The sequence below is a fragment of the Heterodontus francisci genome, chromosome 9 (genome assembly GCF_036365525.1).
Source record: "Heterodontus francisci isolate sHetFra1 chromosome 9, sHetFra1.hap1, whole genome shotgun sequence".
Lineage (NCBI taxonomy): Eukaryota > Metazoa > Chordata > Chondrichthyes > Heterodontiformes > Heterodontidae > Heterodontus > Heterodontus francisci.
This window is the reverse complement of record NC_090379.1, coordinates 61,451,437-61,477,261: the sequence shown is the minus strand read 5'-3', so window position 1 is coordinate 61,477,261 and position 25,825 is coordinate 61,451,437. Positions and strand designations below refer to the sequence as shown.

Sequence of the window (25,825 nt, the reverse complement as noted above, 5' to 3'; positions counted from 1 at the left end):
GCACTAGTGAGAGTAGAAATAGGAAGCTAGGGAGGATCAATGCATGGCTTGAAGCATGGTGCAGGAGGGAGGGCTTCAGATTCTTGGGATACAGGACCAGTTCTGGGGCAAAAGGCACCTATTCAAAAGAGATGGGTTGCGCCTCAACAGGACTGGGATCAATGTCCTCGCGGGGAGATTCACTGGGGAAGGTTTAAACTAAATTGGCAGGGGGATGGGCACCAGCATACAGAAGTGGAAAAGAGGAATCAGGTGCATAATGTGAGGATTAGACAGTACTAGAGAGGGGAGTAGTTCCTTATTAGATGGGAGCAGACAGAGAAGGACTACAAGGAATGCAACAGCAGGATTGCAATGCGTATGTGTAAACACACAAAGTGTGGTGAATAAGGTTGGTGAACTACAAGCACAAATAACACTTTGGGAATATGATGTAGTGGCAATAATGGAAATGTGGCTTAAAAATGGTGAGGACTGGGTGCTTAATATACAAGGATATAAAGTGTTCAGAAAAGATAGAGAAGGAAAAAGAGAGATGGGGAAGACATTGTAGTGTTGGAAAGGGAGGATGTCCTTGAGGGGGAAAGGACAGAATCTATTTGATTAGAGTTGAGAAGCAAAAAGGGTATGATCATTCTACTAGGGGTATTCTATAGGCGTCCAAATAGTGAGAGATAAAGGAGCAAATCTGCAGGGAAATAAAAGAGATGTGCAAGAACGATAGATATTTGGGGACTTTATTCACCCAAATATCGATTGGGATAATTCTAAAATAAAAGATAAGGAAAGTGAGGAATTTCTGTATTGTGTTCAGGAGAACTTCATCAATCAGTATGTTCTCAGCCTAAACAGAAAGGAGGCATTGCTGAATCTGGTGCTGAGAAATGAAGTGGGCCAAGTGTCTGTCGGGGAGCACTTGGGTAAGAATGATCATCGTACCGTAAGGTTTAGACTAAAAATTCAGAAAAGCAAGGAACAAAATAAGGTAGAATGTCTAAATTGGAAGGGGGCTAGTTTCAATGTGATGAGAATGGATCTAGCCAGGATAAAATGGAACCAAAGACTGACAGGAAAATCTGTAATGGAACAATGGGTTATCTTTAAGGAAGAGATGCTTCAGGTACAGGCTAGGTACATTCCAAGAAGAGCAAAAGGTAAGGGAACCAAAAACAGGGCTCCGTGGATGACAAGGGAGATAGAGATTATGATTAAACAAAAAAAGATGTATGATGCACGTCAGGTGAATTCCATTTTCTGTTTAATTATTTGATATTAATTCCACACTTAATATGCCAGAATTTCAGTCGGCGCTTAGCATTCCTTAGTGTGAAACCAGCTGAGTTGCTGACCCAAAGTCTCCCCCTGGACCATTTCCCCACCAGACATCAAGCTACTGTCTCCAGGACTGTCACGGACCTCCACAGCTTCTCACCTCATAGTTCTGCAACCCTGGACAGCCTGCTTCTACCTCCTTCCTAAAATCCACAAAGACGACTGTCCTGTTAGACTCATCATTTCAGCCTGTTCCTGTTCTACTGAAGCGGAACAGCTCTGCTCAGTCCGTAAGCATGACCCCAAGCTTCCGGTTGCTGGCCATTTCAACACCCCCACCCTGCTCTCAGGCTCACATCTCTGTCCTGGGATTGCTGCAGTGTTCCAGCAAACATCAATGCAAGCTCGAGGAACAGCACTTCATTTACCGATGAGGCACGCTATAGCCTGCCGGACTGAACATAGAGTTCAATAATTTCAGAGCATGACGGGCCCCCCTTTTCATGTTTAGTTATTTTTTCTTCTATTCTTTTTTCTTTTTTATTTGGTTATTTTATTTTAGTTTTTTTTTTAAAGTTTGTTTAGTTTATTTCTACTGTGCCTACCCACTGTTTCTGGTTTTTTTAAGTTTGTGCTTGGAGTGCTTTGTGCTTTGCAGTCAATTCACACCCATAGGAACATAGGAAGACAGGAACAGGAGTTGGCCATTCAGCCCCTCGAGCCTGTCCTGCCATTCAGTGAGATCATGGCTGATCCGTGGCCTAACTCCATATACCTGCCTTTGGCTCATATCCTTTAATATCTTTGTTAAACAAAAATCTATCTCAGATTTAAAATCAACAACTGTTCTAGCTTCAACTGCTGTTTGTGGGAGAGAGTTCCAAACCTCTACCACCCTTTGCGTGAAGAAGTGCTTCCTAACATCTCTCCTGAATGATCTGGCCCTAATTTTAAGACTATGCCCCCTAGTTTTAGAATCTCCAAACAGTGAAAATAGTTTATCTTTATCTAGCCTGTCTTTTCCTGTTAATATCTTGAAGATTTTTATCAGATCACCCCTTAACCTTCTAAATTCTAGCGAAAACAGGCCTAATTTGTGTAATCTCTCCTCGTAACCTAACCCCTGTAGTCCAGGTATCATTCTTGTAAACCTTCGTTGCACTCCCTCCAAGGCCAATATATCCTTCCTAAGGTGTGGTGCCCAGACCTGCTCAAAGTACTCCAAGTGGGGTCTAACCAGGGTTTTGTACAGCTGCAGCATAACCTCTGTGTCTTTGTACTCCAATCCTCTAGATATAAAGGCTAGCATTCCATTAGCCTTTTTGATTATTTTCTGCAGTTGCTCGTGACATTTTAAAGATCTATGCACCTGAACCCCCAAGTCTCTTTGGACATCTACTGTACTTAACCTCTTCCCATTTAGAAAGTACCCTGCTCTATCCTCTCTGTACTAACGCTTTGTCTTTCAGCACACCATTAACATACCGTTTGCCTTTGTTCCATGACCTTCTGGTCAGTCACCTTGTCCTATCAACACCTTCTCTTTTGTTATCTCTTGCCCCACCCCCGCTTTACTTGCTTAAAACCTTTCACATATCTAATATTTGTCAGTTCTGAAGAGTCACTGACCTGAAACGTTAACTCTGCTTCTCTCGCCACAGATGCTGCCAGACCTGCTGAGCATTTCCAGCATTTCTTGTTTTTATTCTTGTTCTACTAAACTTATTTCTTCCTATCTTGACTCTATTTTTTCTACTTTAGGCCAGTGTCTTCCCACTTATACCTGTCTCTCTTCTGATGCCCTACGTCATTTCAAAAACTTCCAGTTTTCTGACCCTAACCACCTCCTCTTCACTATGGACATCCAATCTCTCTATATCTCCATCCCCCACCAGGACGGTCCAAGGGGTCTCTGCTTCTTCCTTGAACAAAGGCCCAACCAGTCCCCATCCACTACCACCCTCCTCCGCCTGGCTGAACCGGTTCTCACGTTGAACAATTTCTCTTTCAACATCACTCATTTCCTTCAAATTGAAAGTGTTGCTATGGGAACCCGCATGGGTCCTAGTTATTTTGTGGCATATGTCGTACACTCCTTGTTCCAGTCCTACTCAGGCCCTCTCCCCCAACTCTTTTTGCAGTCCATTGATGACCGTCGTTTGTTGGTATCATCTTCTTCCCAGAAGTTTGACTATCATGGATCTCCACCTCTGTCTGTCCTGTGCTGTCCTTACACATTCTGCATTGGTCAACTACATCTAGTCCATTATATCTGTCATCCATTTTCTCCCATGCTTCCCTTGTCTATATTTTCCATTGATCCTTCCTTCCAATAATTATTTCGCTCTACCTTCTACTCTAATGATGTGACATAAGTATTGTATCGTTCTTTCTTTTATGTTATGCACTAATTTCCTCTTTTCTCCAGCCATTTCCAGCACTTCCTCATTAGTCTTTCTGTCGAAGATATGCGGAACATCCTCCGATATGTCCACATCTCAAATGCATTCAGCTTATCAGTAGTCTCTTTATTTGTTGTCCATGTCTCTGAGACAGATAACATAAATGACAAAATGTGGCATCTCAGCATTCTTTTCCTAAAATTCAGGGTCAGTTTCTTTGATGTTAACAAGTCCTTCATTCTGACAAAGCTGGTCTTGGCTATCTCAATTCTCCTTTGGATCTCACAGTCAGATCTTCCATCAAGGTATGTAAAGTTTTTCACTTGTTCAAGCACTTATCAATTTACTTCAATTTTCACCTCCGGGGTTAGGTCCCTGCTTATCACATTGTCTTGGTTTTCTTCACATTCATTCTTAATCCATATTCCACACTCTTTGCATTCACTTGGTTCACAGTTTCCTGTAGGGCCTCTTTTGGCTCTGCAATCAGTGCAGTGTCATCTGCATATCTCAAGTTATTAACCCACCAATATTGCAACCTGGTAGATGTTCTATGTCTCTGAAGGTAGTTTCAATGTACAGGTTGAACAGGTTTGGGGACATAACACAACCCTGACGCACTCCTCTTTTGATTGGGAAACTGCCGCTATCAAGTCTCATCACCGCTGGTTGCTTCCAATATAGATTCTGAATTATCCTTTTATCATTTGTCAATTTCTAGTTTGTTTAAGCACTCCATTATTTTCTGATGGTAGACTCTATCAAATGCCTTCTCATAGTCTATAAAGCATACAAACACAGGTTTTTGTACTTCCAGATATCTTTCAATTACTACTCTCAAGTTAAAGATGCCCTCTCTTGTTCCTTTCTATGGTCTGAATCCTGATTGACTATCAATTTCTGCTTCTATAGATTGGTCATTTCTTTCCAAAATGATATTAAAATCATTTTCATCACACGGCTCATGAGGCTTATTGTCCTGTGCCCTGAACACTCTAGGTTTAATTGGGAGCTTAAGGAACAGTGACTGCATAAGATTCATGGGGTATGACTCCTGTTCTGTATATTATGTTGCAGAGGTCTGTCAGTTTCCCAATGTGAACATTATTCAGGGTTTTCAGGCATTCTGTTGGTATCTCATCGATTCCAGGTGCTTTCTTTGCTTACATCTTTTTGATCGCTGCTCTAAATTCTGCCTCTATTATCTCTGGTCCTTCGCTTTTTCTGGTGGTACCAATTCACTTCTGTCTTCAACGTCATACAGCTCACTAATATACTCCACCCATCGTAGCCCGGCTAACTCAAATAGTAGCCCGGCTAGCTCAGTCGGTACAGCATGGGACTCTTAATCCCAGGGTGGTGGGTTCGAGGCCCACGTTGGGCGCTTATCCTTTAGGGCGGAACAGTGGCACAGTGGTTAGCACCGCAACCTCACAGCTCCAGCGACCCGGGTTCAATTCTGGGTACTGCCTGTGCGGAGTTTGCAAGTTCTCCGTGACTGCGTGGGTTTTCGCCGGGTGCTCCGGTTTCTTCCCACAGCCAAAGACTTGCTGGTTGGTAGGTAAATTGGCCATTATAAATCGCCCCTAGTATAGGTAGGTGGGGATGTGGTAGGAATATGGGATTAATGCAAGATTAGTATAAATGGGTGGTTGATGGTCGGCACAGACTCGGTGGGCCGAAGGGCCTGTTTCAGTGCTGTATCTCGAAAAAAAAATTGTTTCTCTACCCTTTCTTTTTCAAAGAGAAGGTCACCTTCCTTGCTCCTTATACAGCCACTGTTGAACTACAAGAAAGCCCCCAGCGATTTAACATCCGCAGCACTTAAAGCAGCCAGAAGCACTGCACAAAGAACAGCCAGGCGCTGCGCAAACGACTACTGGCAACACCTATGCAGTCATATTCAGCTGGCCTCAGACACCGGAAACATCAGAGGAATGTATGATGGCATGAAGAGAGCTCTTGGGCCAACCATCAAGAAGATCGCCCCCCTCAAATCTAAATCAGGGGACATAATCACTGACCAACACAAACAAATGGACTGCTGGGTTGAGCACTACCTAGAACTGTACTCCAGGGATAATGCTGTCACTGAGACTGCCCTCAATGCAGCCTAGCCTCTACCAGTCATGGTTGAGCTGGACATACAGCCAACCAAATTGGAACTCAGTGATGCCATTGATTCTCTAGCCAGCGGAAAAGCCCCTGGGAAGGACAGCATTACCCCTGAAATAATCAAGAGTGCCAAGCCTGCTATACTCTCAGCACTACATGAACTGCTATGCCTGTGCTGGGACGAGGGAGCAGTACCTCAGGACATGCGCGATGCCAATATCATCACTCTCTATAAAAATAAAGGTGACCGAGGTGACTGCAACAACTACCGTGGAATCTCCCTGCTCAGCATAGTGGGGAAAGTCTTTGCTCGAGTCGCTCTGAACAGGCTCCAGAAGCTGGCCGAGTGCGTCTACCCTGAGGCACAGTGTGGCTTTTGTGCAGAGAGATCGACCGTTGGCATGCTGTTCTCCCTTCGTCAGATACAGGAGAAATGCCGTGAACAACAGATGCCCCTCTACATTGCTTTCATTGATCTCACCAAAGCCTTTGACCTCGTCAGCAGACATGGTCTCTTCAGACTACTAGAAAAGATTGGATGCCCACCAAAGCTACTAAGTATCATCACCTCATTCCATGACAATATGAAAGGCACAATTCAACATGGTGGCACCTCATCAGAGCCCTTTCCTATCCTGAGTGGCGTGAAACAGGGCTGTGTTCTCGCACCCACACTTTTTGGGATTTTCTTCTCCCTGCTGCTTTCACATGCATTCAAGTCCTCTGAAGAAGGAATTTTCCTCCACACAAGATCAGGGGGCAGGTTGTTCAACCTTGCCCGTCTAAGAGCGAAGTCCAAAGTACGGAAAGTCCTCATCAGGGAACACCTCTTTGCTGACGATGCTGCTTTAACATCTCACACTGAAGAGTGCCTGCAGAGTCTCATCGACAGGTTTGCGGCTGCCTGCAATGAATTTGCCCTAACCATCAGCCTCAAGAAAACGAACATCATGGGGCAGGACGTCAGAAATGCTCCATCCATCAATATTTGCGACCACGCTCTGGAAGTGGTTCAAGAGTTAACCTACCTAGGCTCAACTATCACCAGTAACCTGTCTCTCGATGCAGAAGTCAACAAGCGCATGGGAAAGGCTTCCACTGCTATGTCCAGACTGGCCAAGAGAGTGTGGGAAAATGGCGCACTGACATGGAACACAAAAGTCCGAGTGTATCAGGCTTGTGTCCTCAGTACCTTGCTCTATGGCAGCGAGGCCTGGACAACGTATGTCAGCCAAGAGCGACGTCTCAAATCATTCCATCTTCGCTGCCTCCGGAGAATACTTGGCATCAGGTGGCAGGACCGTATCTCCAACACAGAAGTCCTTGAGGTGGCCAACATCCCCAGCTTGTACACACTACTGAATCAGCGGCGCTTGAGATGGCTTGGCCATGTGAGCCGCATGGAAGATGGCAGGATCCCCAAAGCCACATTGTATAGCAAGCTCGCCACTGGTATCAGACCCACCGGCCGTCCATGTCTCTGCTTTAAAGACGTCTGCAAACGCGACATGAAATCCTGTGACATTGATCACAAGTCGTGGGAGTCAGTTGCCGACGTTCGCCAGAGCTGGCGGGCAGCCATAAAGACGGGGCTAAAATGTGGCAAGTCGAAGAGACTTAGTCGTTGGCAGGAAAAAAGACAGAGGCGCAAGGGGAGAGCTAACTGTGCAACAGCCCCGACAAACATATTTCTCTGCAGCACCTGTGGAAGAGCCTGTCACTCTAGAATTGGCCTGTATAACCACTCCAGGCTCTGCTTCACAAACCACTGACCACCTCCAGGCGCGTATCCATTGTCTCTCGAGATAAGGAGGCCAAAGAGATTTGTGGCTATTTTCTTCTTGTCTGTCGGTGTTTTAACTTTCTCATGCAATACTCTCATATTATGCCTTTTCTCCAGTTCTTCTATTTCCATGCAACGGTCTTCAAACTACCTTTCCTTGGCTGCCCTACATGCTTTTCTTATCTGCCTTTCTACTTTGTCATAGTTTCTTTATTGTTCTTATTCTGTCTCCTTTTCTTCATCATATTTAGTCTTGATGTTTCCTCTTCTTTTTTCCTTCGGAACCGTCTCAGTTATTGCATATTTCATGCTCTGTTTCAACCTTTCCCAATGCCTTTTTGTTGTTTCCTTCTCACTAAGATCTTGCACTGTCCCTTCCTGAAGTAAAGCTTCATACTTGTTAGTAACTGCTGCAGCATACTTCTTCATCACATCTGCCTCTCTCAGTTTGTCTAAGTTGGCTTGATCTTTCATGGGATTCCTTTTTGGGATTTTCAGCCTGATCTTCATTCATCTTCATTTCAAGCAGGCGGTGATCTGAATTGATGTCTACACCTGGGTAAGTGAAGGCATTCTTGATGCTGTTCGTGTATCTTTCAATGATCATCAGAAAATCTATTTAATTTCTGTGAACATCTCCTGGACTCTTCCAGATGTACAGTCTTCTCAGGTGTTGTTTGAACAGTGTATTCTAAAAGACCAAAGTAGTTTTCCTCACAGAACTGTACCAGGCGTTCACCTCTGCTGTTCCTCGTTCCTTGTCAATAGGTTTCTATCACATTTCCATGCCTATCTCTGCCAACTTTTGCATTCAAATCGCTCATAACTATCAAGATGCCTCCACTCTTCACAAGCTTCAATGCTTTTCGCACCTCCTCATAGAATACTTCCACTTCTTCATCACCATGATCCTGCGTGGGCCCATACAGTTGTAAACTCAGTGTTCATTGATTTCCCTTTAAATTTTGCCATAATCACTCTGATACTGGCCAATACTCCTGCATTGTTCTTGCTACCTTCTTTGTCATCATTATTCCAATTCCATACTTATATTCATGACCACTCTTGAAGATATCAGCTGCTTACCTTTGTCTACTTTCCCAGATTCCATCCATCTAACTTCTGCCAATCCTAAAATGTCGATGTTGAGTCTTAACATCTCTTTCATGCACTACGTGTCTTCACATTCCATGTTCCGATTTTCAAGTGCTCTTGTCTGGGTTTGAGGTGGCTGTATCAGTGCCATTTCTTGCTCTCGCCCCATACTGGAGAATTTCATCAACCTGATTTCCAATTTCCACCCTTCTCTCACTTTCACATGGTCCATCTCCGACACTTCCCTTCCCTTCCTTGATTTCTCAGTCTCCATCTCTGGGGATAGGCTGTCCACTAATATTCATTACAAGCCCACCAACTACCACAGCTATCTCAACTACACTTCCTCGTGCCCTGCCTCCTGTAAGACCTCCATTCTAATCTCCCAGTTTTGCCGTCACCAATGCGTCTGTTCCGATGATGCAACCTTCCACAACTGCACTTCTGATATGTCTTCCTTTTTCCTCAACCGAGGATTCCACCCACACCGCCACCGCACCACACCCGACCGCCCCCACCACCCCACCCTGTGGTTGACAGGGCTTTTGACTGTGTCCGACCCATTTCCCACACTTATGCCCTCACTCCTTCCCCTCCCTCCCAGAAGCGCGACAGGGTTCCCCTTGTGCTCATTTTCCACCCCACCAGCCTCCACATCCAAAGGATCATGCTCCGCCATTTCTGCCACGTCCAGCGCGATGCCACCACCAACACATCTTCCCCTCCCCTCCCTTGTCAGCATTCCGAAGAGACTGTTCCCTCTGCGACACCCTGGTCCACTTCATCACCCCTGACACCACGTCCCCTTCCCATGCAATTGCAGGAGTTGTAATACGTGCCCTTTTACCTCCTCTCTCCTCACCATCCTAGGCCCCAAACACTCCTTCCAAGTGAAGCAGCAATCGACTTGTACTTCTTTCAATTTAGTATACTGTAGTCGCTGCTCACAATGCAGTATCCTCTACATTGGGGAGACCAAACGTAGATTGGGTGACCGCTATTCGGAACACCACCGCTCAGTCCGCAAGCATGACCCCCGAACTTCCTGTCGCCTGTCACTTTAATTCACGACCCTGCTTTCATGCCCACATTTCTGTCCTTGGCCTACTACAGTGTTCCAATGAAGCTCAATGTAAGCTTGAGGAACAGCACCTGATCTTCCAATTAGGCACTCTACAGTCTTCTGGACTCAACGTTGAGTTCAACAATTTCAGAGTATGACTACCATTTTAATTTAAAAATTTTTTTAATTTATTTTATTTTTTAATCATGTGTCTGTCTTAAACCTGTTTTTCATGATTTTGCTTTTGGACAGAACTGTTCATTATTCTGCCATCAACACGCTCTCTGGCCAAATGCTTTGCCTTTCATTACAGCTATTACCACTCCCTTTGCCTTTTATTCCATGACATGACTCTCTGACATCTTTGTCATTTAATCTCTCTCACACTCTGCCCGATCAGACCTTCCCTTTTGTTCTTTTTCCCCCCTCCCCCTTTTCACTTGCTCAAAACCTATTACATTTCTAATCTTTGCCAATTCTAATGAAAGAACACCGACCTGAAATGTTATCTTTGCTCCTCTCTCCACAGATGCTGCCAGATCTGTTGAGTATTTCCAGCACTTTCTGCTTTTATTTCAGATTTCCAGCATCCAGAGTATTTTTGCTTTTATTATAATGGAATTCATAGGATGCATTCATGACTTCTAAATGCAAAATACACTGATGGAATGAAATAGGATTTGGAAAGATTGTCGTAGTGGTGAATTATTTGAGGAGTAAGACATTCAAGACTCCCTGATGAACTAAGTAATGAATCTACAGCAATCCATTACTTCAGCAAAACTGCAATGATGTCATCCTGTATTACTTTCATATTATCAACAGCTATGCTCTACCCCAGAAACACAATGACATTATTCAGAAGGAAGCACACAGCAATCAATATTTAGAAATGAACACTAATTTCTCAATTTTAAAAATTGAAAAAGTGCATTCCTTATACTTGTACATGAAACACTAACACTATATTTGGTGATCACAAATGCAGATGGCATTTACTCTCATAGCAACACTGTAAAAACTGCAGTCTAATATGATTTTCAACAGTTGTTTTCTATGTTTGCAACAATACAATACAATAATATAGTGATTGTGTTATTTCTGGACATTTACATGCTATTTCACAACAAACATCCAGTGATCATAGCATCATTAAACTTTGAAGTGCGGAAAACCGTGCATCAACATTGCACACTGCCCATTAGCGTCAGAACAGAAAAGCACTACTAGAAGTTAAAGGGGACTTTAACTCTTTGAGGAAGTGACAAAGTTGATTGATGAGGGAAGGGCTGTAGATGTCATATACATAGATTTCAGTAAGGCATTTGATAAGGTTCCCCATGGTAGGCTGATGGAGAAAGTGAAGGCGCATGGGGTCCAAGGTGTACTAGCTAGATGGATAAAGAACTGGCTGGGCAACAGGAGACAGAGAGTAGCAGTGGAAGGGAGTTTCTCAAAATGGAGACGTGTGACCAGTGGTGTTCCACAGGGATCCGTGCTGGGACCACTGTTGTTTGTGATATACATAAATGATTTGGAGGAAAGTATAGGTGGTCTGATTAGCAAGTTTGCAGAAGACACTAAGATTGGTGGAGTAGCAGACAGTGAAGAGGACTGTCAGAGAATACAGCAGAATATAGATAGACTGGAGAGTTGGGCAGAGAAATGGCAGATGGAGTTCAATCAGGGCAAATGCGAGGTGATGCATTTTGGAAGATCCAATTCAAGAGTGAACTATACAGTAAATGGAAAAGTCCTGGGGGAAATTGATGTACAGAGAGATTTGGGTGTTCAGGTCCATTGTTCCCTGAAGGTGGCAACGCAGGTCAATAGAGTGGTCAAGAAGGCATACGGCATGCTTTCCTTCATCGGATGGGGCATTGAGTACAAGAGTTGACAGGTCATGTTACAGTTGTATAGGACTTTGGTTCGGCCACTTTTGGAATACTGCGTGCAGTTCTGGTCGCCACATTACCAAAAGGATGTGGATGCTTTGGAGAGGGTGCAGAGGAGGTTCACCAGGATGTTGCCTGGTATGGAGGGCGCTAGCTATGAAGAGAGGTTGAGTAGATTAGGATTATTTTCATTAGAAAGACGGAGGTTGAGGGGGGACCTGATTGAGGTGTACAAAATCATGAGAGGTATAGACAGGTTGGATAGCAAGAAGCTTTTTCCCCAGAGTGGGGGATTCAATTACTAGGCGTCACGAGTTCAAAGTGAAAGGGGAAAGGTTTAGGGGGGATATGCGTGGAAAGTTCTTTACGCAGAGGGTGGTGGGTGCCTGGGACGCGTTGCCAGCGGAGGTGGTAGACGCGGGCACGAAAGCGTCTTTTAAGATGTATCTAGACAGATACATGAATGGGCCGGAAGTAAAGAGATACAGACCCTTAGAAAATAGGTGTCATGTTTAGATAGAGGATCTGGATCGGCGCAGGCTTGGAGGGCCGAAGAGCCTGTTCCTGTGCTGTAATTTTCTTTGTTCTTTTTAAAACAGAACAAGACCACACCATGAACGTGACAATACAGGTTATGAAAGTAACAAACATTCATGAAGTAATTTCAAGAAATTCTTCGAAGATTACCTTTTATTCTTCTCAGGTATAGATTATGCGTTATATAGTATATAAAGAAAATAAGTATTTACTTTGAAATAAATTGTGTTGCTTCTCTGGAAAAACCTCTTCTCTCAAATTACTCTATTATATCCGGGTCTAAAAATCTGTAGAATAACTCTCCTTTCACAAGAAAGCAAAATGAACAGCAGAAAGGCACAGTTTCCTAAGTGTTGCCAATTTATTAAAAATGGGGAGGTCTCAGCTGATGTATTAAAAACTTACATCACATCCAATAACCCTTTCAACACTGCATCATTTCTGTATTATAAATCACAATACAATTCTTTGCATTTAATCAAATAACTACTCTTGATGTAATCTCACTTGTGCTCTTGTATTTGTACTACATACATCCAGAAATTCTGAACTACGTTTTAATAAGACTGACATTTTACTTTCAGCAATTTTAATTCAAGAAAATCAGCCTTTTCATAACTAGAAACGTCAACAGACAATTATGCACAAGGCCAATATATCTATTTTGATTATTGCAGTTGCTTTTGTGAATGTTTAAAATAATTATTCAATTTTTAAAACAAAACCACATTTATTTGATGGAGTTTGTAAATGGTTAAATCTTAAAAATTCAAGCTCTACATGTGGAACAATGGATGAAGAATCACAGATGCCACTTGAATGGTGTTGAAATCGTTAAGGTTGAAGTTGAACACTCAACATGCCCAAACAATGGAGCAATCAACAAAGTTAATAGGATGTTGATTAATTCAAGTAGAGGTGGCACTGGTCAAACTTGGTGCTGTTTCTAGTAGATTGCACCTTGAATTGCACCTCTTAGACTAAGCTTTTGGCCATCTGCCTCAATATCGCTTTATGCGGTTCAGTGTCTAATTTTGCTTTATAACATTCCTGTGAAGTGTTTTAGGCTGTTTTATTACATTAAATGTGCTATATAAATATAAGTTGTTGATGCTGTTGGATACCAAATCCATTTTTGGTCACCAAGAAACAAGATAGACATTCAAGTGCTGGGTGCAGGGAAAATCTACAAAGGTGATCCCAAACTTCTGCGTTATTAAGCAAGACTGGAGAAACTAGGATTCTGTAGCCAGATGTCAGAGAAGTGACCTTATAAAGTATACAAGATAAGATTACAGTGCCAGCCGTAGCTCAGTGGTAGGCCATTTGCCTCTTATTAAGGTCGTGGGCTCAAGTCCCACTCTAGATAATTGAGCACAAAATCCAGTGCAGGAAGGAAGTGCAGCAATGTCGGAATTGCCACCTTTCAAATGAGAGGATAAACTGAAAAACAATCTGCCCTCCGATGGCACTGTTACGAAGAGCAGGGGAGTTTCTCCCCAGTGTACAGGGCAGTATTGATCCTTCAACCAACATTACGAAAAAAACAGGTGATATGGTCATTATCACAATGCTGCTTGTGGGGCCCTTGCTGTGTGCAAATTGGCTGGATATTTCCTAAAATATAAGTGTGACTTCATTTCCAAAGCACTTCATTACATGTAAAGCACCTGAGGATGCTGAGGTCATGAAATATAAATGCAAATTCCTTTTCTTTATTGTTCCAGGGAGAGCAAAAGTTAAACCAGATTTAAAATGTGAAAATGAAACAAAGAGACACTGGTCTAAACAAGCAAACTTTAGGATTCATATTAGGAAATACTTATTTCACACAAAGTGTGATCAATGTGTGGAAAAGACTTCCAAATAGAGAAATGGAGGCAAACAACTTGGAATCATTTAAGAAACAATTGAATGCTGCAATGAGGGATGTTAGGATCTTTCTGAGTCAATGAATTATGATTGGGTTATCATTCCTCGTCCATCTGTTATGAAAGTGATTCTGTTTTGTTAAAAAAAGTACTATTCAAGAAATTTATGGTTAAGCTGAATAAATGTTGGACTAGTTTTTTTTTGTAATAAAGAGAGCCAGCAAGATGACACTGAGGAAGCCGGATTTGCAACAGTTTTACTGGTTGTCACACAATTCAGATTGGAGATGGAGTGGAAACCCTGGTAATGGGCAGAAAAGTGACAAGCTCTCCTTTGATTTGATAAGTCCAGTAGTAGCAGAGCACCTGGGATGGGCAGAAAAACTGACAAGCTTTTTGGTTGTTAGTCAGAGTGAGTGTGTTTTACCTTCTGAATGGAGATAAAGGGCTGGATTTTACAGCAGGCGGACGGGAGCTGGCCACCGACGTAAAAGTCGGCGGCGAACCCACTTCCCCCCAGTCCGGGCATCCATCACGCATCCCCAGGCTTTAACTGGTCCGAGACAGGATTTCCACCTGCTTGAGGCAGGAAGTCCCGCCTTATTGAGCTGCCGGCCAATCATCGGGCCGGCAGCTCTTAGTACCAGAAGTGCCACCGGGAGCGGTGGTCACTGCTGAGACCTCAGCCCAGCCGAGGACATGGAGCCAATTAGTCTGGGTCCTGGAGGTGGTTGGGGAAGCGGGGGCAGCCCTCAATCAGGCACCTTGTGCCCATTTGTCAGGGCCCACCCCAGGGCACGGAGAGGCCGCCAGCTTTCACTGGGGGCCCTTTCACATCTCCCGGACACCTGTTTGCCACGGGTAAAATCCCCATGGAGGCGGGCAAAGGTGGCCACTTAAGGGCCTTGATTGGCTTGGGGTGGGCAGCCCATTTCTCGCCCATGTAAATTGGGGCGGAGGTGGGAGTGGGTCGGGAAGGACTCCCGCAGTCTCCTGCTCAATTTTACGACACCCCCATCACTACCATCCGGCTCGCTGGAGCGACGTAAAATTCTGGCCAAAGTCTGGTGCTGAAGTGTCAAAAAAGGACAGAAAACCACGACACAGCTGACTTCCCAGAAACTCCATAAATGACTCTGAGAGTCATTCGTCTTGTTTCCTGTATTTGAAGAAAGCCTGCTTAAAAAATTCTCAACGTTGCCTGAAAAGAACCGTTCTAAAGATTTCTAGTGACCTGTCTGCGTGTGCTTGGAGGTTGGACTGTGCGCCAATTTGGTGCAGTTTGTCTCATCTGCTGTTTTTTCCAGGGGTGGGCAAGTGATCTGTCTGGGGTTTTTTGTCTGTAATAGAGCTCTGATCCAAAAATCCCTTTATATTTGTATGGTTAACCAGTGTATATGTGCTTGTGTGTGTGTGTGTGTGTGTGTGTGTGTGTGTGTGTGTGTGTGTGTGTGTGTGTGTGTGTGTGTGAGAGAGAGTGTCTGAAGGGACTAATGTTAAAAGGGACTTAAAAAGTTGTTTAAGGTAGAAAGGGGACTTTTAAATTTAATGTTGGAACGTTAAAATTTTGATCTGCGTGTTTATGTAGTACTTCATTAGTAGTTACGACTTGTTCTATAATAAACTGTTAATTTTGTTGTTCATTAAAGAAACCTGGTTAGTGCGTTCTATTCTGGGGAAAATAGTGTATCTGACTGACTGTTTCAGTATATGGGAAAACATTTTTTTAAATGTTGCGACCTGTGGAGAAGTGGGACTGAATTAACAGTGGACTCCTCCCACCTCGGCTGCAACATATTTAATTGGGGGCTGTCTATCCAGGATAAACCCAATGCTGTTGACGCACAATTGTAAGTGGGGTAACAATAATTGGAAAAGGGAAAAAAAGAACCAGGTTACTTGTGCAATATAGTAAAGTTTACACCACCGGAATGTCTTTAACAGTAGTTGTGACTTTTCTGCAGAAGGAAGATGTATCCCTGAGTGTTTTGACATACTTAACCAAGGTTAAACTAAAGAAGTCGGCAGAACTGTTGGTGTAGGGTTAAAATCAGGCACTAAGCAGACATAATTGAAGTAATAGCACAACATTTGGAATTGGAAGGAGACAAATCAGAGAGTAGTGCAGTTGAATTAGCTAAAATTCAGTTACAAATGAAAAAACTTAAGCAGCAATAGGAATTGGAAAAACTTAAGTTTCAACAGGAAAAAGAAAAAGAAATAGAAATAAGAAAACTTGAGCTTGAGGAAGAAATGACAATAAAAAAAACTTGAACTAGAATTGCAAAGAGAAAGAGTGAGAGAATAATGGGAAGTTGAGATCAGAAAGCTGGAACTAAGTCAAAAGAGTGGTCTTGACGCCAGTGGAGATTCAGGTGAGGAAGAATCTGAGTCCAGCCCAGGACCTAGTGAAAAGTTGTTTAAATTTATACAAGCTCACCCTAAGTTTGAGGAAAGGTACATAGAGGCATTTTTCATTGCTTTTGAAAAAATAGCCAAACAAATGAAATGGCGAAAGAAAAACTGAACACTGCTTATGCAAAGCAGATTGATGGACAGAGCTCATGACGTTAATGCCATGCTTTCTGAAGAGGCTTCTTCAGATTATGTAATGGCACAAAAGGCTATTCTTGCTGCCTATGAGTAGTTCCTGAAGCTTACTAACAGAAATTTTGGAACGTTCAGAGATTATCTGGGCTAAAATTTTTCGAATGTGAGAGGGTAAAGCAAATTAATTTTGATCGTTGGATACGGGCACTAAAGGTGGAAGCCACGTATGAGGACCTTCGGGAATTAACTCTCATGGAATAATTTAAAAATTCACTCCCTCCATTACTAAGAATCCATGTAGACAACCAGAAGTTTCAAAGGCCAGACAGGCAGCTGAATTTTTTTTTAATTCATTCATGGAAAGTGGGCATCACTGGCTATGCCAGCATTTATTGCCCATCCCTAATTGCCCTTGAGAAGGTGGTAGTGAGCTGCCTTCTTGAACCGCTGAGTCCACGTGTGGTGGGTACACCCACAGTGCTGCCAGGAAGGGAGTTCCAGGATTTTGACCCAGCGACAGTGAAGGAATGGCGATATAGTTCCAAGTCAGGATAGCGGTGATGTTCCCATGAATCTGCTGCTCTTGTCCTTCGAGGTGGTAGAGGTCGCGGGCTTGGAAGGTGCTGTCTAAGGAGCCTTGGTGCGTTGCTGCAGTGCATCTTGTAGATGGTACACACTGCTGCCACTGTGCGTCGGTGGTGGAGGGAGTGAATGTTTGTGGATGGTGTGCCAATCAAGCGGGCTGCTTTGTCCTGGATGGTGTCGAGCTTCTTGAGTGTTGTTGGAGCTGTACCCATCCAGGCAAGTGGAGAGTATTCCATCACACTCCTGACTTTTGCCTTGTAGATGGTGGATAGGCTTTGGGGAGTCAGGAGGGGAGTTACTCGCCACAGGATTCCTAGCCTCTGACCTGCTCTTGTAGCCACAGTATTTATATGGTTACTCCAGTTCAGTTTCTGGTCAATGGTAGCCCCTAGGATGTTGATAGTGGGGGATTCAGCGATGGTAATGCAATTAAATATCAAGGGGAGATGATTAGATTCTCTCTTGTTGGAGATGGTCATTGCCTGGCACTTGTGTGGTGCAAATGTTACTTGCCACTTATCAGCCCAAGCATGGATATTGTCCAGGTCTTGCTGCATTTCTACACGGACTGCTTCAGTATTTGAGGAGTCGCGAATGGTGCTGAATATTGTGCAATCATCAGCGAACATCCCCACTTCTGACCTTATGATTTAATGCAATGTCATTGATGAAGCAGCTGAAGATGGTTAGGCCTAGGACACTACCCTGAGGAACTCCTGCAGTCATGTCCTGGAGCTCAAATGATTGACCTCCACAACCACAAGCATCTTCCTTTGCGCTGGGTATGACTCTAACCAGCAGAGAGTTTTCCCCCTGATCCCCATTGATTCCAGTTTTGCTAGGGCTCCTTGATGCCATACTCGGTCAAATGCTGCCTTGATGTCAAGGGCAGTCACTCTCACCTCACCTCTTGAGTTCAGCTCTTTTGTCCATGTTTGAACCAAGGCTGTAATGAGGTCAGGAGCTGAGTGGCCCTAGCAGGTTATTGCTAAGCAAGTGCTGCTTGATGGCATTGTTGATGACACCTTCCATCAGTTTACTGATGATTGAGATTAGACTGATGGGGTGGTAATTGGCCGGGTTGGATTTGTCCTGCTTTGTGTGTACAGGACATACCTGGGCAATTTTCCACATTGCAGGGTAGATACCAGTGTTGTAGCTATACTGGAACAGCTTGGCTAGGGGTACGGCAAGTTCTGGAGCACAGGTCTTCAGTACTATTGCCGGAATATTGTCAGTACCCATAGCCTTTGCAGTATCCAGCGCCTTCAGTCATTTCTTGATATCACGCGGAGTGAATCGAATTGGCTGACGTCTGGCCTCTGTAATGCTGGGGACTTCAGGAGGGGCCGAGATGGATCATCAACTCGGCACTTCTGGCTGAAGATCATTGCAAATGCTTCAGCCATATCTTTCGCACTGATGTGCTGGGCTCCCCCATCATTGAGGATGGGGATATTTGTGGAGCCACCTCCTCCAGTTAGTTGTTTAATTGTCCACCACCATTCACGGCTGGATGTGGCAGGACTGCAGAACTTAGATCTGATCCGTTGGTTATGGGATCGCTTAGCTCTGTCTATTGCATGCTACTTATGCAGTTTGGCATGCAAGTAATCCTGTGTTGTAGCTTCACCAGGTTGACACCTCATTTTGAGGTATGCCTGGTGCTGCTCCTGGCATGCCCTCCTGCACTCTTCATTGAACCAGGGTTGGTCTCCTGGCTTGATGGTAATGGTAGAGTGGGGGATATGCCCGGCCATGAGGTTACACATTGTGGTTGAGTACAATTCTGCTGCTGCTGATGGCCCACAGCGCCTCATGGATGCCCAGTTTTGCATTGCTAGTTACTGATGATTATGAAATTGTGCGTAAACCCAAACCTTTTGTCTGTCACCCCCACAAACCGAAGAAAGATAGAAGGTAGGAGAGTGAAAGTAAGGCAAGTAGCTGGGGACAAGAAGCAACAGATGGGAATGCCCCGGGATCTTCTCCTCAGGCCAGAAAGGAAGGTGCTGAGGGTGGAAGTGAGATCAGAAAACCTAAATGTTACTGTTGTCACATCTTTGTGCAGAATGCTGGAAGTTGCGGGGTAAACCCATGGGACTTATTGGGGTGCACAAAGCCAATGGAGTGAAAGGGGCCCTGACTGAGAGTATAGAAGATTGGGCTGTAGCTCTGACTGAAGCTGTAAGGCCAAGTACAAAAAGCACTGTGAGTGTCGGGGTTGTGAATAAGATACCTGAGAGTTATATGGAATTCTTGTGGACGGAAAAGTAACTCCTTATCTCTCAAGTGAGGCAGGTAAACCTATAGTTATACTTTGGGATAGAGGAGCCACCCATACTCTTTTTCTGGGCAAAGGCATAACATTTCCACTAGAGAGCGCACTGAAAGCTAAAGGTTTAGTGAATGGTATTGGGGCGCGGGGGAGTCTTAACCCGTACCTTTGTATCGGGTGCATCTTGAGTGTGACCTAATGTCTGGAACACTAACTGTAGCAGTTTGGAGTTGTCCATACTTTGCCAGTAGACGAAGCGGACCTACTCCTGGGGAATGATTTGGCCGGAGCGAAAGTTGTAGCTTCTTCAGTGGTCACGGAAAAACCAAGTGAAGTTAAAGAGACAGAAGTTACAGGAAAAAGTTCCAGGAATTTTTCCTTCTTGTGTAGTAACCCGACCAATGGCTAAACAAGTTCCATTGTGAGAGGTAAAATTGGCACCACCGTCAGATAGCCGAATATCTGAAACTTTCTTTGGGCATTTGGATAATCCAAAGGAAATATTTAATAAGTCTTCTCTGATCATGGCTCAGCACACTGATCCAGAGTTTAAGAACGTGGCACAATCAGCTCTCACAGAAGCAGAGGCAAAAGGTGTTCCAGAAGGCTATTGGATTGAAAATGGGGTTCTGATGAGGAAGTGGAGACCTCCTCACAGACCTGCGAAAGAAAACTGGATGGTTGTTCATCAGATAGCAGTGGCGCCAAAGTATCGCTGGGAACTATGAAGGCTAGTGCATGGGATTCCTATAGCGGGACATGCGGGGATCCGGATTACCAAAGCACATATAAGTCAACATTTTTACTGGCTAGGTCTTTCCAAGGACATGGTGCAGTTTTGTAAAACATGCCATGCACGCCAGATTGTGGGAAAACCGCAACCTGCCATAAAACCGGCACCTCTAATTCCCATACCAGTTATTGGGGAACCATTTAGTAGCGTGTTGGTAGACTGTGTAGGACCCTTATCGAAAACAAAAGCGGGATACCAATATATACTCACTATCATGGATATGGTGACTCGGTTCACAGAGGCCATTCCCTTGAGAACAATTATTGCCAGGGTAGTTAGTGGTTGTTCTTCAATAGATATGGATTGCCGATTAAGGTTCAGTCGGATCAAGGTTCCAATTTTATGTCTAAAGTTTTTCAGGAGGTTATGGATAACTTAGGTATAACAGTTAAAATCTTCAGCATACCATCGACAGACACAGGGAGCTTTAGAAAGATACCATCAGACTCTCAAAACAATGATTAGGGCATACTGTCATGAATATCCCATGATTGGGAGAAAGGGATAGAATTTCTTTTGTTTGCCACTAGGGATTCACCTAATGAATCTACAGGTTTTAGTCCTTTTCAATTAGTTTATGGACATGAGATATGAGGTCCTCTAAAACTAATTAAAGAAAGATTTTTGGAACAGAGGGATGAATCCTTTGTGCTAGATTTTGTATCCGTGTTCTGGAAACGGCTTACGAGAGCTTGCAACATGGCTCAGGAACACCTTAAAGCTTCCCAAACAACTATGAAAAATGGGCAGACAAGCCAGGCTAAGACCTGCACATTTCGGCCAGGGGATGAAGTGTTGGTATTGATGCCTTTACAGGGTGAACTGTTGAAGGCATGGTTCAGTGATCCATATAAAGTGGTCAAGAGATTTGGTGAAGTAAATTATTACACTGACACCCCAGATTGCCGCAAAAAGAACTGGGTGTGTCATATCAATATGTTAGAACAATATTATCGCCGGGAGGAGGATGAGCAAGCACAGGTATGTCAGATAGTAAGGACAGTGAAGGATGAAAGGGATAGTGAAGACGAGGCAGAAGGAGGCCTAGACAATTCTCAAATTGAACCTCCTACTATCCGGTTAGCTAATACTGAATTGCCAGGGAGATTGGACCCTATGCTTTCATATTTAGATGCAAACCAACGAGGAGACCTAACAAGGCTACTCACAGCATTTAAGAGAGTCTGTAGGGATAAGCCAGGATGTACAACCTTAGCCACATATGATGTGGATATAGGGGAATCTGTTCCTATAAAACAACGTCGGGCTGAATTTTCGCTGCCCCAGCGGGTTGGATGGTGGAATGGGGGCGGGGTAAAATTGAGTGGGAGACCTTCCCACCCAGCGATAGCTGCCGCCTTTTCTGAGCGCCAGGGTGGCGGCATGGCATTTGGGCACAGGGTGCCCGATTGAGGGCCGCCCCCACCTCCCAACCCACACCCGGACCCAGGACGCGTTCCCCCCTCCCCCTAAATGACCACCCTAGCCTCACCGTGGCACGACCAATCCCCCTGGTGAGGCATGCCCAACTTACCTTTCCTCCTGGCTCCAAGTCATCGACTGGGCTGTAGTCCCAGCAGTGGCCACCGCTCCCAGTGGTGCTGTTGGGACTAAGAGCTGCCAGCCGATCAGCAGGCCGGCAGCTTACTGAGGCGAGACTTCCTCCCTCAAGCGGGTGGAAGTCCCGCCTCGGGACAATTAAAGCCCGGGGACCCGTAAAATGCAGGACGGATCCCCGGGCTAAGCGGAAGCGGGTTTGTCACCCACTTTTACGTCGGTGGCGAATTCCCGTCCGCCTAAGGTAAAATCCAGCCCACCCTTACTGCTTAAGCCCAGGCAAACAGGCTCAGGTAAAAGCAGAAATCCAATACATGCTGCAGAACCACCTAATAGAACCCAGTCAAAGCAGCTGGAGTTCACCAGTAGTATTTATGCCTAAACCTGACTGTTCAACCAGACTTTGCATAGACTACAGAAACTTTAATGCAGTAACAAAGGCAGACTCCTACCCAATCCCTCACATGGAAGACTGTATTGACAGAGTGGACAGTGCCATATTTCTTCCAAAAACAGATATGTTAAAGGGATACTGGCAAGTTCCTTTAACACCTCAAGCAAAAGAAATATCCACTTTTGTCACACCGGACGGTCTTTTCCAATGCTGAGTGATGCCGTTCGGGCTAAAAAATGCCCCAGCAACCTTTCAGAGACTAATGAACCAAGTGGTAGCCAGAGTTCCTAACTCTGTGGTTTACCTTGAGGTTGTGCTCATCTATAGTGACACTTGGGAGGGCCACTTGGAACAACTAGAAACTGTTCAAAAAATTACAATCGGCTATTTAGTAATAAACCTTGCCAAAAGTGAATTCGCAAAAGCGAGGGTGACCTACCTCGTGCATGTAGTAGGGCAAGGACAAGTGTTATGAAGAACAATGAAAGTACAAGCATTGGTGGAATCCCTAACCCTGGGACTAAGCGGGAAATCATGAGGTTTTTGGGGATGTGTGGTTTCTACTGAAAGTTTGTACCAAATTTCAGTACCGTAGCTGCTCCACTGACAAGATTTACTACAGAAAAAGGAAACCAAGCTGGTGTGGTCAGGGCATTGCCAAGCATCCTTTAAAAGGCTGAAAGCCCTTTTGATTAATGAACCAGTGTTGGCTGCTCCAAATTTCACTAAGCCCTTCAAGGTAGCAATTGATGTTAGAGACCTGGGGGTTGGTGCAGTCCCGTTGCAAGACGATGAATCAGGGAAAGAAAGGCCAGTGGGATACATTTCCAAAAAGCTAAATCAACTCAAGAAAGATATTCCACAGTTGAAAAAGAAACCTTAGGTCTATTATTGCCTCTTAAACATTTTGAAGTCTATGTCTGCCACGACTACAGAGACACTCTGGTATATATTGATCATAACGCCCGAACCTTTGTGGAAAAATTTAAAAAGTAGAATGCCAGACCATTCCGATGGAGTATTCTGTTGCAACCTTATCACAAAGATTATCCACATTGCGGGTAAAAATAATGTGATTGCAGATGCTTTATCTAGAACCTAACTTTGTTCAAGTTGTTTGAATGAAAAGAGGGTACAGAGCTGAATTTTATTGACTACAAGAAGAGAGTGAATGAGTATGTGTGTGAAAATGCGTTTTCTATTTTTCCCACACTTTGCAATGAAATGAGCACCTGGGATGGGCAGAAAAACTGACAAGCTTTTTGGTTTTTAGTCAGAGTGTGTGTGTTTTACCTTCTGGAAGGAGATGAAGTCTGCTGCTGAAGTGTCAAAAAAGGACAGAGACCACAACCCAGCTCGTTTCCCAGAAACTCCATAAATGACTGAGAGGTCCAGTGTCGATTTGTCTTGTTTCCTGTATTTGAAGAAAGCCTGCTAAAAATAATTCTCAACGCCACCTGAAGAGAACTGTTCTGAAGATTTCTAGTGACCTGTCTGCATGTGCTCAGAAGCTGGACTGTGTGCCAGTTTGGTGCAGCATGTCTCATCTGCTGTTTTCTCCAGGGGTGGGCAAGTGATCTGCCTGGAGTTTTTTGTCTGTAACAGAGTTCTGATCCAAGAATCCCTTTTTTTTGGTTAACCGGTGTATATGTGTGTGAGTATGAAAGGACTAAGGTAAAAGGGACTTTAAAAATTGTTTAAGGTAGAAAGGGGACTTTTAAAATTTAATGTTGGAATATTAAAATTTTGATCTGTGTGTTTATGTTTTACTTTATTAGTAGTCAAGACTTGTTCTTATAATAAACTGTTAATTTTGTTGTTCATTAAAGAAACCTGGTTAGTGCATTCTATTCTGGGGAAAATAGTGTATCCGAATGACTATTTCAGTAAGTGGGAAAATTTAAAAAACTGTTGTGACCTGTGGAGAAGTGGGACTGAATTAACAGTTCAGTCCACCTGCCTTGATCGTAACACATAAGTATACTGTATCTATTTTTTATTCATTCACGGGATGTGAGCATCGCTGGCAAAGCCAGAATTTGTTGCCCATCCCTAATTGCCCTTGAGAAGGTGGTGGTGAGCCGCCTTCTTGAACCACTGCAGTCCATCTAGTGTAGGTACACCTACAGTGCTGTTAGGAGGTATTCTAGGTTGGTTAGGAGAAAATGGCACAAGGTGTGAGAGAATACAGGTACAGAGAAAATTGTATAAAATTTGGGCTTTTATCACTGGCTCTGAGGAGTTTAGGAGATGACCTGATAAGAGTTATGATGGGGTAAATAGCAAATGATTGCTGTCTTTTTGACCCTTGGAGACAATGAGAAGGCACAAATTAAAGATAGTCGCAAAGAAAATTCCAGGAGCGGTTTGAGAAAACATCTTCAGCAGTTGTGAAATTCTCTGCCAAAAACCATTATTGAGGGAAAGTTAATAGACTGTTTCAAAAGGCAATTAGATAGCTGCTTGAAACTATTCAGAGGGCATAGACAGCAAGCAGGAGAATGAGATTTGACAAAAATGGCTCAGGCACAGAAAAACACCAGTGCAGATCTGATGAGGGAAACAGCCTGCTTCTGTATTGTAACATCCAATGATTCCATATGGGATACACTTATGGGATTGGGTATAGCCTGGGAAGGGGATGGAACCAATGGTATGGGAACGAAGTTGGTGGTGGGTGCCAAAGGGGATATATTCTGAACTTTTCCAGTCAACCAGCAGCTTCAATAAAACTAGACTATAGATCTAGACTACCCCTGACAAGTCAGGTTGTTTTTCTTCCACTAAAAAATTGAATTATCTGAGAAAAAGGGTATATCAGTCTCTCGTCATTGAGTAAGCAGGGAACTGAATGAAACTGAAAACTGATAGTCAGTTAAGAAGGAAAACAATTCTTGCTCAGTTCAGTGGCAGGTGGTTTGAAATAGATCCACATAGTTTCCACTTGGTGTTTTTGGAATGATACAAACAGGTATATCTTCTTTCAGACAAATATAGTCTTCCTGGGAGAATACTTTATACTGCAACTATCGTGTCACTTAAATTTCACATAGGATCTTTAAAAGTAGCCACTTGATCCTACTATTTTATTGACATATTAAACGGGTTACAAACAAAAATGAAAGTGCCTTTTTTAAAAAATGAGTGAAAACAATAAATTTAGATTATTAATCAAGCAACCTTACATTTATATAACAGTGCTCGGAACTAGTTGTTCACAAATATGCAATTGCAACCTTAAGATTATTTTAGCTCAAATTCTTTCTTTCTTATTCTCTGTAGCGAAGCACCCAGGCTCTGTGATGCTTTCCAAGGAGTGCAACTGAGAATGACAATCAGCGAAGTGAGTTAAATCAAATGTCATGCTAGGCCCCCACCTGCCTTGAATGAGGCACATTAATTTTGTCATGAACATTGATTTTAAACAGTTACTGGAGTGATGAAAGGACTTGTTAAACACATCAGCCATGGCTGGAAAAGACATTTGCGTACTAACAGATGGTGATTGGAAGGACAAAGGACCATTCCCTGACACATTCAACCCACAATGGACCTTGATCACCAGGGATTGTGCGTAAGAGGAGCATTCCAGAGACTGCTAAGGTGATTCAACCCAAGACGTGGCCAGACCAGAT

At 43.8% G+C, this 25,825-nt stretch overlaps 1 protein-coding gene and 1 non-coding gene across 5 annotated transcripts in view; one reads left to right on the top strand and one right to left on the bottom strand.

The window, feature by feature from the left end:
• Positions 1-25,825, bottom strand: part of kiaa0586 (KIAA0586 ortholog) — a 654,782-nt gene that overhangs the window by 530,824 nt on the left and 98,133 nt on the right. The gene's annotated exons all lie outside the window — the stretch shown is intronic.
• trnak-cuu (transfer RNA lysine (anticodon CUU)) lies at positions 4,986-5,058 on the top strand. The gene has a single exon. It is a non-coding gene; the product is annotated as a tRNA-Lys (tRNA).